This window comes from Delphinapterus leucas, chromosome 9 (assembly GCF_059928025.1).
Source record: "Delphinapterus leucas isolate spDelLeu-1000000601 "Yukka" chromosome 9, BTC_Dleu_Yukka2, whole genome shotgun sequence".
Taxonomy (NCBI): Eukaryota; Metazoa; Chordata; class Mammalia; order Artiodactyla; family Monodontidae; genus Delphinapterus; species Delphinapterus leucas.
In genome coordinates this window covers 100,221,712-100,237,522 of record NC_143137.1, presented here as the reverse complement: position 1 = coordinate 100,237,522, position 15,811 = coordinate 100,221,712, and the positions used below count along the sequence as shown (strand labels likewise).

Sequence of the window (15,811 nt, the reverse complement as noted above, 5' to 3'; positions counted from 1 at the left end):
ACTCCAGAAGAGACTCTTTCTAGTGATTCTCTCTGCCATATTGATGTCACACACCTCCATCTGCAGGAAGATCTGGACTTAGCTCTAGTTTCCCCCAGGCTGTGGCTTCCAATGCTGTGGCTTTGGTGATCTGAAATGAGATCTGTGTGTAGCATTCTCTGAATCTTAATCTATAAATCAAGGGACAGTGCGAGGTTTGCCTCCACTCCCTTACCATAGATGCTCATGTCTTCAGGAGGAAGACTTTGCCAGCCAGCCTTTCACGCCCACCTTCTGTCTGGTGCTCCTGACATTGCATCCCTTGATGGTAAGCCTCCCTAGTCACCAGTGATAATAAGGGTTTGTTTCCTTTTTCCCTATTTTTATCAGCAGTTGGTTCTTTCATTGTGAAACATCTGTCCTCACACTGCCACTTACTTCAAAGATCATCTTGACTATTCTTTGAAATACTGCCTATATTTTTTATGTTTACTGTAGATGAATACCATCATATAGACACACCTTTGATCTCTTCCCTCAGATTTATGCACATATTAGTCTCAATATTTTACCACTATTTTATTCTGGTAAACATCAATGTAATCATTGATATATTTAATTGTTTGACTCCTCAGTTTATTCCTGTATAAAATGGGAAGTTGGACTATACCTAAGTATAACTAAATAATTTTTAAAGATTCATCCATCTACAAAAAAGAACATGAAAATGTCCTCTTCTCTTCAATTCCAGAAAGCTTATCAATTTCTTAGTATGGAAAAAAGAAACAAGGAAACAATCATAGGAAGTATTGTTGAAAACTAGAAGTTGCTAGAGTTTTTACTTACTCTATGCTTTGTTTTATTTGTTGTTTTAAATTCCAACTGTCTTTTAAGTGGTGTACTAAATGTTAACACTTTCAAGGTAAAAGAAGGATCAGGACACACAGTTGATGATGTGGTGAGGTAGACAGGAAAGGACTAGAAATACAGTACTAGCCAAGTGAGCAAGTGAGAAGCTGAGAGCACATTCTAAAATCATGGAAGAAAGGCAGATGGACCAGCCCCTGGAAAATAGATTCAGGGCTTGTAATGTCTGTGATGTGCTGGATGTGTAAAACATTGGGATTGTCCTGGCTTGATTTCAATTCCCACAAGCAATCTGTGAGGCTTATTTAACATTCTATTAGAGTTTTAATGACGAAACAGTATTTGTACTCTTTGTGCCTCTTTCTATAAAGTTATATAAAGTCTTGAGATGGTGCTAGTGGGAAGAATGTGTGCTTTTCAATATAGTAGATATTCGCAGCTGCAGAGTGTTGATCTATGACAAAATGTAAGGATCAGTCCTACACAAATCACTGAGCCTCATGACAGTGCATTATTACCATAAGAGCCTAGTCTTGGTTCAAATGTTCAGATTTATCATTTACCTACTCTTGCTGGGCAAGGACAAAAATAACTGAAAGAGATCTGAGCTGGCACTCAAGAGCAGAGCTGTGAGTAGTAATATTGCATATGCTATTTCTAAACTATTAAATATGCATGTGGAATCGATAAGAGATATTTTAATGTCCTGAGGAACAAAGACTTTTAGTGGCAAGAGAAAAGTGATTAAAAATATAAATTCAAAGCAATTAAGTAAATTTCCTAGAATCTTAAATTTGAGTCAAAATATTGATACAAACTCAAACTTATTTTTATTTACATTTATCTAGCTCTATGCCCTGAAAAGTCTTAGAAGAAATGACACCTTGTAGCACTAAACACCCTTTATACCCCAAGTGTGGTCTTCAAATACCAACCCCAATAAAAAGAGATCTGGGGGTTACATCAGCATTATGATGATGTGACACTCCTCTTTTCTCTCCCCTTCAATTTACAACTAATTGGACATCCTTAACTGAAAAAAAGCATCTTTATACAGCCTACCAGGTCACCTGAGAGATCCATCCATCTGTGCCCCCAAAAGTGGGCAGACTGGACCTCAGAGGCTGCAGAGTAAGGGGAGTGGCAGCAGACGTGGTGCTGGGTCAGGCACAGAGTGGGACAGCAGGACCTTTCTGGCAGAGAAGGCGAGGGTAAAGGCAGTGAGTCTGTCCTGCCGTGTGTCCTGCAGCAGGAGGGACCTGCTCTCTCTGAGGAGAGACTTGGTGATGGGGGAGGAAAAGGAAAGGGAAGTAGGCAAAGAGATCTGAAGGGAAGCTCTCCTTCTGTCTCCCCGGATTCTGGCCCAGACCTCCGGGACCACCCCCACCTGAGGATCCCTTACCAGACATGGACCCCCCTCCCCCACCAAAGCTCCAAATGCTAAGTACACACCTCCCCTCACTCTGCCCCCAGACTTTCTTTTTACCATGTTCTGACCTTAGCTTCATCAGCTCCTATAAGAGAAACTAAAAACGTGTGGAGGGCTTCCCTGGTGGCGCAGTGGTTGAGAGTCCGCCTCCCGATGCAGGGGACACGGGTTCGTGCCCCAGTCTGGGAAGATCCCACATGTCACAGAGTGGCTGAGCCCGTGAGCCATGGCCGCTGAGCCTGAGTGTCTGTAGCCTGTGCTCCACAACGGGAGAGGCCACAACAGTGAGAGGCCCGTGTACCACAAAAAAAAAACAAAAACAGAAAACGTGTGGATAGTGTAGCCTTCTGGAGGACAAAAGGAAGTCTCCTAACTGCCAGCCTGTTGAACTGTTAGAATCAAAATAAACAAAGCTTCACCTAAAAAAGAAAGGCTTTCACTATTTCAAATGCAGTGGCACAGGAACTATTCATCGAACACCATGAAAAATCATGGTAATATGGTATCACACAAAGAAAATGACAATTTTCCAGCAACCAAACACAAAGACATGGACTATCATGATCTAACTGAAAAAGAATTCAAAAGAGCTGTTATGAGAAAATTCAGAGAGCTACAGGAAAACTCATAAAGCTAATACAATGATCTCAGGAATAAAATTAATGAAGAAAAAAGTACTTTACCAAAGAGATTGAAACTCTAAAAAAGAACCAAATAGAAATTCTGGAGCTGAAGGACTCAACAGATGAGATAGATGAAGAATGCATTAGAACACATTGGAAATAATCAGATCAGATGGAAGAGAGAGTTAGCGAGCTGGATGATAGAGTCTAGAAATGATTCAGATGGAAGAGGAGAGTGAGCTAAGATTTTTAAAAAGTGAAGAAATTCTACAAGAACTATCTGATTCCATTAGAAAATCCAAAATAAGAATAACGGGTATTCCAGAAGGGGGGAGAGGGAGAAAGCAGCAGAGAGTGTATTTAAAGAAATAATAGCTGAGAACTTCCCAAACCTGGGGAAGGAACTGAATATACGAGCCCATGAAGCCAATAGAAAACCTTTTTATCTCAATGCAAAAGACCTTCTCCAAGACACATTATATTAAAACTGTCAAAAGTCAATGATAAAGAGAGAATTTTAACGGCAGCCTGGAGAAAAAAGACAGTAACCTACAAGGGACCCCCATTAGGCTATCAGCAGGCTTCCAGCAGAAACTCTACAAGCCAGGAGAAAGTGGAAGGACATATTCAAAGTATTGAAAGATAAAAACCATCAGCCAAGAATACTAAATCCAACAAAGTTGTCCTTCAGATATGAAGGAGATATAAAAGCCTTCCCAGACAAGCAAAAGCTGAGGGAGTTCATCACCACTAGACCTCCCTTACAAGAACTGTCAAAAGGAAATGATGAAACAATAATGAAACAATATGAAATGAAACAAAACTCTTCAATATGAAACAAAACTCTGATCAAGGTGAAAGACAGTCAGAATTAGAAAGCTGTAACTCTTTTTTAGAATAGTATATTAAACTCCTAACTACAGCATAAAGGTTAAAGGAAAAAGATCATTAAATATATCTATAGCTATTACAATGTGGTAATGAAGTCACAGAATAAAAAGAGATAATTTGTGACATCAAAAATATTAAAAGGGAGGAGTAAAATAATGGAACTTTTATAGGTGAATGAAGATAAATTGCTATCAGCAAATTTTATCTGAGATGTTTTATGTAAAATGCATGGTAACAACAAGGCAAAAATCAAAAGCAGAGATATGAAACATTAAAATAGAGGAGACTGGGCAAATCATCATGGAAGACCCACCAGTTCACAAAGGTAGATAGAAACAGAAGGAAAAAGAAACAATGGAAAAAATAATGAGAAGGCAAAAGATAAAATAGCAGTATTCCTCATCTATCAATAATCACCCTAAATATAAATGGATTGAACTCACCACTCAAAAGGCAGGGTGGCTGGACAGATTAAAAGAAAACAAGACCCAAATATATGCTGCCTCCAGGAGACTCATCTCAGCTCTAAAGACACACATACAATCAAAGTGAAGGGATGCAAAATGATATTCCAAGCAAGTGGAAACCAAAAGGGAACAGGCATAGGCTTTAAGCCAAAAAGGGTAACAAGAGACAAAAGAAGGTAATTATTAATGATAAATGTGTCAGTACATCAAGACGATATAACAACCATAGATGTATATGTGCCCAACACCGAAGCACCAAAATATGGTGATGCTGTTTAAGGGTACAAACTTGTAGTGAGTAGTAAATAAGCCATGGAGATGGAATGCACAGCTTCATGAATATGGACAATAATATTGTACTATAATTCTGTAATATGATAAATATAGCTATAACAGCATCTATATTACAACATAAAAATGTATCAAAGTAATATGCTGTACATGTTAAACTTACACAATGTTACATGTCAAATTTATTCAATAAAAATAAAGTTTCCTAGATCTTATAGGAAGAGAAGCACTGAGTAAAAATCTTTTATGGCATTATTTTTTCCCAATCTAGCCCAACTGCTACACATTTGATGGTAGGTGTTTTGAAAGAAACAAAAAGATAAAGAAACAAAAGCAGAATGCTTCCACCCCCTGCCTCCAATAAAAGAATTTAAAAAGATCTTGGATAATGTTTGATTATAAGACTAAACAAGAAGTATACAAGACCATGGGAAAGCAAGGAGATGCTCAAATAAGAGTCATGTGAAGAGACACAGCAGACCTCTACTTTCTGGTCCAACGTGAAAAGAGCTTGGAAGTCATCACAACAAGGAAAAAGCTGAACAAACTGAGAATCAACAGCTCTTCTTAGATCCATCAGAGAACTGAGGTCACAGGTCAAGTTGCTGCTCTGAAAACAGAGTCAGAGGGGTACGGAGAAGCACAGCTTGCTGGGAGCAGACACCTGCTGATAGAGGCAGCACAGGTGGGAACTCAGGTGTAACTGAGGAATTGCTGGAGGCTCAGTGTGAACTAGCCTGAGAGTTAAAAACACCAGGGGCCCCGGTCTTCGGGGTCCTCACACTTCTGTGGGTTTTAACACGAGGAGCCCTTCCAGGTTCTGGGGGTGAAGACTGCATAAAGACACCCTGTGCTTGTGCTTCCAGTAGGAAAAGTTGAAAAATACATATTTGGAATGTACCCAGAGCACTGTGTTCTCCTAAAAAATGACTGCCTTCATAAGACACTGTTTTACCAGAGCCCAACTGACCCGGAGGAAGTAGATACCTCAATCAAACTCCTGTAGCCTTTAACGTGGGCCGGGGACATACCCACCTCCTGGCCCTGGCCTTACTGCTCACCTGCTGAGGACGGGGTGCTGACAAGACTTGTCCAGGGCACAGCCCGTGGGCACAGCCTCACTAGAACACTGAAACCTGTTAAAAGATCCATTGAAGCGGGACAGGCCGCAGCCGAGGCCGAGGCGGCATGGGTGTGCGCGCCGAGGCCGGCGAGTCCCCTGCTCTCGGCCAGGGGAGCCTCAGAGTGGCCCCCGCCCCCTGCAAGGGGACCCCAGAAGAAGGTCAAGAAACTTCCCTGGGGGGAAAGCAAGGCGCTCTCGGCAACCCGCCCCTGCCTCATCACTTGGTCACACAGGGCGGAAAGAAGGAACCCAAGGACCCGACGTCCAGACAGGAGCAATGATGCTGCCCAAACCTGGGATCTGTTACTTCCCCTGGAAGGTCAGCGCCAGCCAAGTTCCTCATGGGGACACACTGAGAACGTTCGGCATATTGTACAGCTACAACACGACGCAGTCCCGAGTGACCCTGATGGCTCGGCACAGATCTGACCAGCACCAGACCCCCGTCTGTACCAAGTTGGTGGAACCGTTCCAAGCCCAGGTGGGCGCCCTCTACACCGTCCTTGGGCAGCTGGATCACTAGAAGGATGGAGGCTGCGTGGTGAAGGCCCGGGTGCTGGCTTGTGTGGGAGGAATGACTCTCCCCTGGTCAGAACAAGCCGTCCGGGAGCAGAGGCTGTACCAGCGAGAGAGGGACCGCAGCCAGTAGAGAGCAAAACGGCAGCTCGTGGCAACGCCCTTCCTCCCCCACCTGCCCTGGAGCTGCTGCAGAGGAGATGCAGGAGCTTCCCCCGAGTGACAGACTTTGGAGCTGGAGAGAAGAGGGGAGGGGTTGTTCATCGCGATCGCCCCAGAAATGGGAGCCTAGAGATCAGAGGCTGGGTTCTGGGACGCTGGGGGCTGGGCCTCGTGTGGGTCCTGAAGGGTTCCAGAAGGTCCTGGTGAATAAAGCCGCGCAGTGTGACAAAGAGGGGGAAAAAAAAAAAAGATAAACTGAGGCTTATTAAACATTTTAAGAGTTTATTTGAGCAAAAATCAATTGAATCCGGCAGAGCCAACCCAGAAGTGGTTAGGAGTTCGGGAAGGGGCGTTTATACAGCAAAGGCAGGAGCAAAGCAGTGAAATTATTGATTGGCTGTTGCTTAAAGCCTCGTTGGCGGTTTGTGATTGGTTGTCATTCCCAGACTTGGACTTTGGTTTGCCGCTTTAGACCCCCGTGGCATCACAGCCCCTTCCGTCCAAGGGTTTCATTGTTTAATGAAGTTAACAAATCTGATCATTGCAATTGTGTGTAAATAAATGCCCACAAATACATACATGTTCATAGTTGGCAAAAAAAAAAACCCGTTAAACTATCAGTTATCTCAAGATGCTCATTTAAAAAAAACATTCCATTTCTTAATTATTTGGTTTCTATGTCTAGAGTGAAGTGGCAGTTTAAAGTAATGGTGCTAGATTAGGGTGGGGAGAAGGAACCTCCAGCATTTCAGCTCTGACTCTGCAGTGTAATTGCGTTAAGGAGTAGATTTTCTCATTTGTAATGAGGATACAATGCCAACCTCTTAATGGGATTTTTATTAGTTTCCTCTGGCTGCTATAAAAAAATTGCTACAAACTTGGTGGCTTTTTTTTTTGGCTTTTTATGGGGGGACCCGGCTGCACGGCATGCAGGACCTTAGCTCCCCCGACCAGAGATCTAACCTGCAAACTTGGTGGCTTAAAACAACACAAATGTATTATCTTGCAGTTTGGGAGGTCAGAAGCTCGAAATGGATCTCAATGGGCTAAAAACCCATTGAGGGTCTGCAGGGCTGTGCTCCTTCTGGAGGCTGTGGAGGAGGATCCATTTCCTTGTCTTTTCCAGATTCTGGACACTGCCTGCATACCTTGGCTGGTGGCCCTTTCCTCCACCTTCAGGCAGCAATGGCTGGTCAAGTCCTTCTCACTCTGGCCGGGCTCTCCTCCCTCACTCTTTCACTTATAAGGACCCTTGTGATCCCACTGGGTCCACTCAGATAATCCAGCATAATCACTCCATCTCAAGATCCTTAAATCAGTTATATCTGCAAATTCCCTTTTGCCATGTAATCTAACATAAATCCAGGTCCCTAGAATTACAGTGTGGACATCTGGGGAGTCAATATTCTATTCTGCCTATGACAATATTATTGAACAGCTTATAAGAGGAAGTGTGTACAAAATGTTTAAAATATGTGATGACAAAATTATACCATTTTTTTCTCATCGCCTCCCTTCCCCTCCTTCTTCTCTTCCTCCTCTCTCTCCCCTTTTATGAGACTATATATTTTTAAATTGATTTTTTGCATCTTTCATTTGAGGATCTAATCTTATTGCTATTTACTGCTTTTTTCTCCTTCTCATTTTATTTTCTACAGTCTTGTTTTCAATATTTACTTCTGCATCCTTGAGTCTCACAAAGTAATACTGTTTGACAGCCAATTCCTGCCTGCTGTCCCCTCGTGACTATTTCTGTCTCTCACTATATTCTCACACCCTCGGCATGCTCCATATTCACCTTTGTTCTGTCACCTCTTAGAATGCATCATTTATGAACCATATTCTCAAATGTTTTGACTGTTATGTTACCTCCAGATGAGCAGTTTTTTTCTCTTGAGCTATGAACTACATTGACACTTTATGCTTGAGTAAAACTCAGGATACCTCCTTGTTTATCTGTTTTAAGGGAAATGTTTCATGGTAGGTTTTCATATTCTAAAGTTTTCCTCACATATTTGCAGAACTGTTAATGGAGAAAGAATTTCATCGCTGTGTCTGAGCAGTACAGCAAAGTAGAACTTTACCAAGTATCTAGTCAGCAAGATCAATGCAGACAAGTAATATAACAACCCAGCACACAAAATGACTTTAATGCAAAATTGAATTTTTGAAGTACATGCAATGTACAGTGGAATAAAGTGGAGATGGGCAATTGCCTAAGGCATTTGATAAACCTAGGATGCCAGAGTGGATCACTTGAAGTTGAAAACACATATTTTTGAGGTAAGAATTGCCCTGATGTATACTCTTTTGTATTCAATTCATTAAAAAATATACTTTGAATCAAGTTAATATTACTTTCATGGATGCAAAACAAAGAGAGTTCTGTGTATCTTATTGACTGCATCCCTTCATTAATTATTGACAAAAATAGTAATAATTGGGATATGCTAGGTCTAAATATATTCCAGAAAGATGTATTGATTACAAAAATGTTTAACATGACCAATAATATAATGTTATGTTGTAATATAAACACAGTCTATGTCTAAATAATGTTGGAAATCAGAAAATGTCCAACAAATACTCAACAATTGGTTAAGTATTTGAAAATATCTAGTTAATATACTGAACTTTTCCATTTTATCTCAATATTTGCCATTATAGAAACACACTTTCCAGAAAATTGTTTTTGTCCTTTTGCATTTGCTGCCTAGACAGTATTCCACCCAGAGAGAATACTATAGTTACCTCATGATAATGTATATTTTCTTGGTAAAGACAGGGGTCATCAACCCTCCATTAGCAGTGCAGGAATATCAATGATAGTCAAAATTACATACGTGTTTTGCATAATATAAATGAATATAATTAGGATAAAACTGATCTTGTTTGACGAGAACCCAAAAGCATCACTGCCATTCATCTGTAAGGCCCTGAATTCAATTTCAGTGCTCTGGACCAAAAATAATTTTAGTAATATGGCATTAAATTTCAGACATTATACTTGAAATTTGAATCTCCTTGATTGGAACTTCTTTCACCTGGACCAGCTTGAGCTAGCCAAGACTGGGCCAAACAAAATATATTGACAACAGCCATCTACAGTTCTAATATCTATCTCACTGGAAACTATAATAAAATAGAAATTTCAAATATAAGACTTGACTTAGGTTACCACATCCAGCTGAACTTTAGGACATATGGCTTGCCAAAACGTGAGAAAATATCAGCTTATGAGATGCCGAGGTCTGCTAGGAGTAGCTAGAAAATATGGGGAAAATTACACAGAAGAGGAGAGGCAGGAAGGGTGAATGGACTCCCTTATCTGTGGCAAGGTTTGTGGGAGGAGTGGATATGAAAACACCTGGATGCTGTCTTACCTGGTGCCTGGACCAAACAGTTGACATCTGTATGGAGTTTTGACAATGTGAGGGGAAAGTAGGGAGGAACCATCAACCACATCTCATCCCTGGACTTGGATGATGGGGTCCAAGCACCAATGGACAGATGCTTTGGAGGAATGTGCTAATGATCTCAATGCCATCTGGGTTCAAGGCAGCAACACTGACTCCTGAATATACAAAGGAACAAGTAAGTCTGTGCAGGAAGTGACGGTGGGGCAGATTATACCTCAGTGGCCTGTGAGACCAAGAAATCAAGTAGAAAATATACAGAAAAATGGCTGTCAGTCAAATGCATTAGAAATCCCCTTGACTTTGGTGATACAACCGGCACAGAAAATCCTCCCAACAAACCCTGCTGTGAGCCTGGTTATAGGAATCACAGGAGCACTATCGACTAGTATGACCTGGAGAATTGCAATTGCAAATGTAGCAAGCACTAGGTAAAACACATTATATCCTTACATTATGCAAGTGACTTGACATTTTCTAATTTAGTACAACAGCCATTCAAAAAGAATACTCTTAACTAACTCTACAGAAGAGAAAATTGAGGCATGAAGAGGTCAGGTGTTTTGTACAAACTTACTAAACCAGTAGCTAAGCAGGCATTCAAGCTAAATGCATCCAACTTCCTCACTTTTCTATTAAACATACCAGTTCAAAAACACATAGATTAAACAGAGATAAATACAGCAGCACTTCTTTAAAAGTCCCCCAGACTTTGAGAATACATATCACTAATAAGTAAATGTGTAATAACTCTTAGTTTCAGTATTAACCACATAAAAGTACTAGACTGTCATTTCCATCTCTAATCAAGGTTAACATTTTCTATAGCTCATTTGGAATTGAATATAATGTGTTGAGTTTGTTTTATCTGCTTTTGACAAAACTTAATCCCAATAAGATGTAAGATGACATATTACATAGGTAGGAATTTTCACATGAATTCTATTTATATATAAAATCATGCAAAGGACGACTGAGTCATAAGGGTATAATATATGTGTATATATATATCTAGTTGGAGGATTGAAGAGGGAGACAGAACTATAGGATAGAAGAGTGTTCTATTCTTTTTCCTTTTGTGTGTGAATTTATCCTTCTCCTTCTGATTGGATATGAATCAGTAATAAGGTTCCTTCAACTTTGTCTCTCACTTCTCTTTTTTCCCTAATTTCCTTAAATTTAACTTATCTATCTTCACTCTTCTGTTTCCCCTCCCTTGCTCCCCCAGGAGAGGAAGGGCATAAGACTCAACAGAGCTGGAGGAGAATGTATATATTGCAGTTCTTTATTTTTTCTCTTCAAGACTTGGTGGGGACAAACAGTGATTTATTTGAATTGTAAATCACCACACACAGTGTAAATAGCACTTTAAAATGTTGAGAGTTATTACTGTAATTTCTTATTTCATTCTTTTATATATTTTTGGATGAAATACCTACTGAAATCTGTATATAGTCTAGTGTTTGTCAACTTTATATTTTATATAGAGAATTCTTTATTCTAACAAATTTGTCAGTTGATTTAATTTCATTAAAGTAACAGTCTCAAGACATCCAAATAAATGTATTGACTTAGAGTTTTATAAATTAAAGGACAATTGTCAATTGACATAAAATTGAGTAATTGGTTAATTCATGGAAATTAACTATTTAAGTTAATGAATTGTGAAACTGTAATAGAGTTGTCTTGGTCATCATAAATGAATTCTTCTGGCATCTGTTAAAGTCTAGGAAGAAAGCAATTATAAAACTCTTTCCAATCCTATTTAGTAAACCAAGGATTGCTTCTCCTTCCTAGTCCACTTAATTTGTATGTTTTAAAAAAGCTATTTATAGAGAGGCTGAAATGCATGGGAGGATCAATACTGTACCAAGGTTGGTATTTTCAGCATTTTCTTTTAGTTGATGATTTATAAGGTGCCAGAAGCACTAATGGAATCTTTAACTCTTTGTCAGGTTTTGATTTTCTCTAATTATCTACATTTTAATTATGGCCAAATTCTATACAAATTAAATAATGCTTCTGGAAATTTTGTAGACATTCTAAACTGAATTATGGTTCCAGGGAGCTCACTAGAATAAAGATTGTGGAAAAATCATCATTAAATTTAATGGCTATTCACAGTTAAATTATTAAAATACCTCACAGAACTAATTGAAAATATAGTATAAAATAAAATTTCAAAATTAAAAAACCTAGTAAACAATGTTAAAGGATTCAAATACACTACTTAATTTAAATTATTTTAATATTAATAAGAAAAGGCTGAAACAAGATAAAATCCTCATTTACAAGTGCTATATAATACCAGCATTTAAACTAAGTAATAGGATACATCATTCAAAAAATCATAGCAACAGTGTAAAAGTGAGCACAGTGTATCAAGTTGCCCAACTACACAAATTAAATGTGACATTATTCTTATATATTTTGTAACTATCATGATGAATTCAGAGTCAACACCAAATTCTCTGGGGGGAAAGATGGATTTGATTCAGAACTCACTCCATTCAATAAAACACTAAGTATAAAACAGTATTTTGAGCAATAAAAACCTTAATTATCAAATATTTAACATTTCATTATAATTAATTTCTGTGACACAATTAGTTCAGAAATAAAAGAAGATAATGATTAAAATACACTGCTGACTTAGCCCAATGTAGTCCTAGGGCTACATTTTCTACAATTTCTACATGTTTTCAGAAATTGAGTGGGTAGTTATACCCATGAGAAGAAAGAAAAGATGTTTTGGTTAAATGGAAGTAAGAGAAAGACATCCATGGGGATACCTACCCTGACTCTTGCTCTTGGCCCAAGTGAGCATCCATGCTCTGGAAGGAAAAAGGACCACTCTGTGAGCAGGAAGAGGTATATGACATCCATATACAACATCCTTTGATAACTTTCATTCTATTTTATTTTTGCAACGTGACCAAAGAGCTTCAGATTGGTAATAAGAAAATATAGATGATAATGCTGACTGTGATAATGATAATATAAAATTCCCTAAACACCATGGTGTAAAGCAGAGGGCACTTAACAACTTTAAAAAATATTCATATTAATGTATGATTGCAAGATTGGTGTGTCTCCATTTAACTTATGAGTCACATATAGGCTCAATAAGGTTAAATAATTTGTCCAAAGTCACACTGCCAGGAGGTGGCAAGACCTGGTAATATTCAACCATCAGATGTCAGTCCCAATCCACATTTCATTCTCTTACAGCTGCATTTCCTTTTAGTTTCAATTCTATCACGAAGTAACCATCCCATCAAGGATTGGCCAGCAAGGTCATTGGCCATTGCACTGCCCTGGGTGCTGGGTTAAATCATAAGCATAAATTTAATTTGATAAGAAACTACCAAACTTGTTTTCCACAGTGCCTATACTATTTCGTATTCCTACAAGCAATGGACAAGAGTACTTCCAGTTCCTCAGGATCCTTTGAAAAATTATCATTACTTTTTAAAATTTTAACCATTCTAGTAGGTTTGTAGTGTACCTCATTATGGTTTAATTTAAATTTCCCTGATGAATAATTATGTTGAATATACTTTAATATACTAAATTTCCATGTGTAGATCTTGGGAAAGTGTCTATTTCGATCATTTTCCCAGTTTAAAATTTGAGTTAAGTTTTCTTTTCTTTTTTTTTGGAGTTTTGATAGTTCTGTATATATTCTGGATGCAGGTCCTTTGTCAGAAATTGAATTTGCAAATGTTTTCTCCTAACCTGAAGTTTGTATTTTCATTCTCTTAACACTGTCTTTAGCAGAGAAAATATTTTAAATTTTGACAAAGTCTAATTTAACACTTTTTCCTTTTATGAACTATGCCTCTGGTGTGGTATCTAAAATCTCTTTGCATAATCCAAGGTCACGTAGGTTTTTCTTCTAAGATTTCCTTAATAAGTTCTATAGTTTTTCACTTTACGTTTAGGTATATGATTTATTTTTACTATTTTTATATAAGGTGTGAGGTTTAGGCTGTGGTTCAATTTTTGGTGTGTAAGGATGTGAAGTTGTTTAACTCCAGAACTATCCTTTTTCTACTGAAATGTCTTTGTAACTTTCATCAGAAAATCAGTTGACTATCTTTTCATTGGTCTGTCTCCAGATTTCTTATTCTTTTCCATTGACTATCTGTTCTTTTGCCACTACATTTTTTATTACTGCAGCTTTATAGTAAATTTTGAATCAGGTAGTATGTTTCCTCCAACTTTGCTCTTTTTCAAAATTGCTTTGACTACTCTTGCCCTCCCATATATCCCCCTTCCTTTTTGAATACATTAAGGTCTATCCTCCCTACCTTCCCCTCTTCCCCTGCTAAGCACAAGGCTATTCTTGGAGAGGTTTAGGTTTTGCTTATGTGAAAGGTGATTGTCATTGGAAGATGTTAAGGAATGAAGCTGTGGTAGTCCACAGCCTCTGCCTGGTGAACCTGCCCTTATTCCTTCTCCTAGTGCAGTTCTTTTAAATGACAAAGTCTTGTTTAGATTATGAATTTGCATTGTTATTTTTCATACTATTTGAACAAAATCCAAGGTGGTTGATCACTGGGGAAAGACACAAGATAGAAAGTCCTGGTCCTCCATTTCCTGGTCAGTCCTTCTAAGAGAGGGCTTGGTTGACACATGGTATATGTCAGGCTGCCGAGGATCCCCTCAGCGCACTCCTGCAAACATTCTACTTCCCTAGGAGTTATCTTTTTTTTTTAGAGTCTTTTTTAAAGCAGCGCAGAAAATGATACAGTAGCCACTGTTTCAAGGAAAAGATCTAGCCAATGCCAAGAAATGGATTAATCCTTAAAAATGGGTTATTATAGTGCAAATTACATTAAAGGATAGAGTAAACAGTTAATAATATAAAGAATATTTGGTGGAAAATTGTAATTGTCCTGTGTATCCCAAATATTTGGAGATTCCCATCCCCCCAGAATTTAATGGCTTCACAAATTTCCCTGAAAAAGAATCCCAGAAAACTCACATACAACTATAAATATGAGAAGGCAAATAAATTATATATGTATAATTTTGAAGAAAAAGAATTGTAAACAAATAGTGCCATGCCACTTTTATCCAAGTATTAAACAGCATTTTAAAATTATGTTATTGGTAACAACAATGTACCCATTCTGATAAAGGCAAAAAAAAATGTACTTGAAAGCCTACTCCAGTTAAATGTCATATGTAGAAAGTATAAACTTTTCACTATCATAACTAGTGAATATCACAATAGCAGGAAGTCATGGTATAGAAGGAATAAGCAATAAGCCTCCCAAGTACTTACAGGGCTGTATTAGCATAGTTTCCACAATATGTAATTCTACAATAGAATTTAAACATTATCAATTAATGTTGAAAGAGAAGAAACAAGTTATGAAAAAGTAACCTATATGTAAGCAGAATCTGAAAAACTATACTGTGCTCTCAGTAGGTATTATTTTGTATTTAAAAAAAAAATTTAAAGATAATCACTGGAATAATTTAAAAATAGAGCAAATAACCCAAATAACTAGATTTTTTTATTTTAAGAAAACTTTGCCTTCATAGGAAAAAATAGAAAGCCAATAAAACAGCAATTTTTTTCAATCAAAAGGAAAGAAATGAGCTAAGTATTTTACTCAAGAACTTGGAAAGATAACTTTGAAGATGTAGAAGAAAAGAATAATAGAGATAAAAGAAGAAATTAATTAGAAAACAGATGTTAAAGGTAATTAAAAAAAAAAACCCTGGAAGCTCAATTTCCAAAACAAAATAAAAAATAAAACAAAGTACAATATCAAATCTCTAGCTAGTGTGATGAAGAAAAAAAGAAGAAACAAATCAGATGAGAAAAGAGATATGACAATTAGAGGTTAAGAGGATCAATATATATGTATACAGATATATATAGAAAATATATAATAAATAATTAAATTATTAGATAGTAAATAATAAATTAGATAATCTCTATGAATTCCTGGTTTTCTTAGGAAATATAAAGCCCCAAATTGAGTCAGTCAGAAGTATTTCTGAGCAGACCAATAACCATGTAAACACAG

General features: G+C 37.9%; 1 pseudogene; it reads left to right on the top strand.

Moving 5' to 3' along the window:
* Window positions 1-5,359: 5,359 nt before the first annotated feature.
* Window positions 5,360-6,319, top strand: LOC111184565 (CST complex subunit TEN1 pseudogene; annotated as a pseudogene).
* The last annotated feature ends 9,492 nt before the right edge of the window (window positions 6,320-15,811 follow it).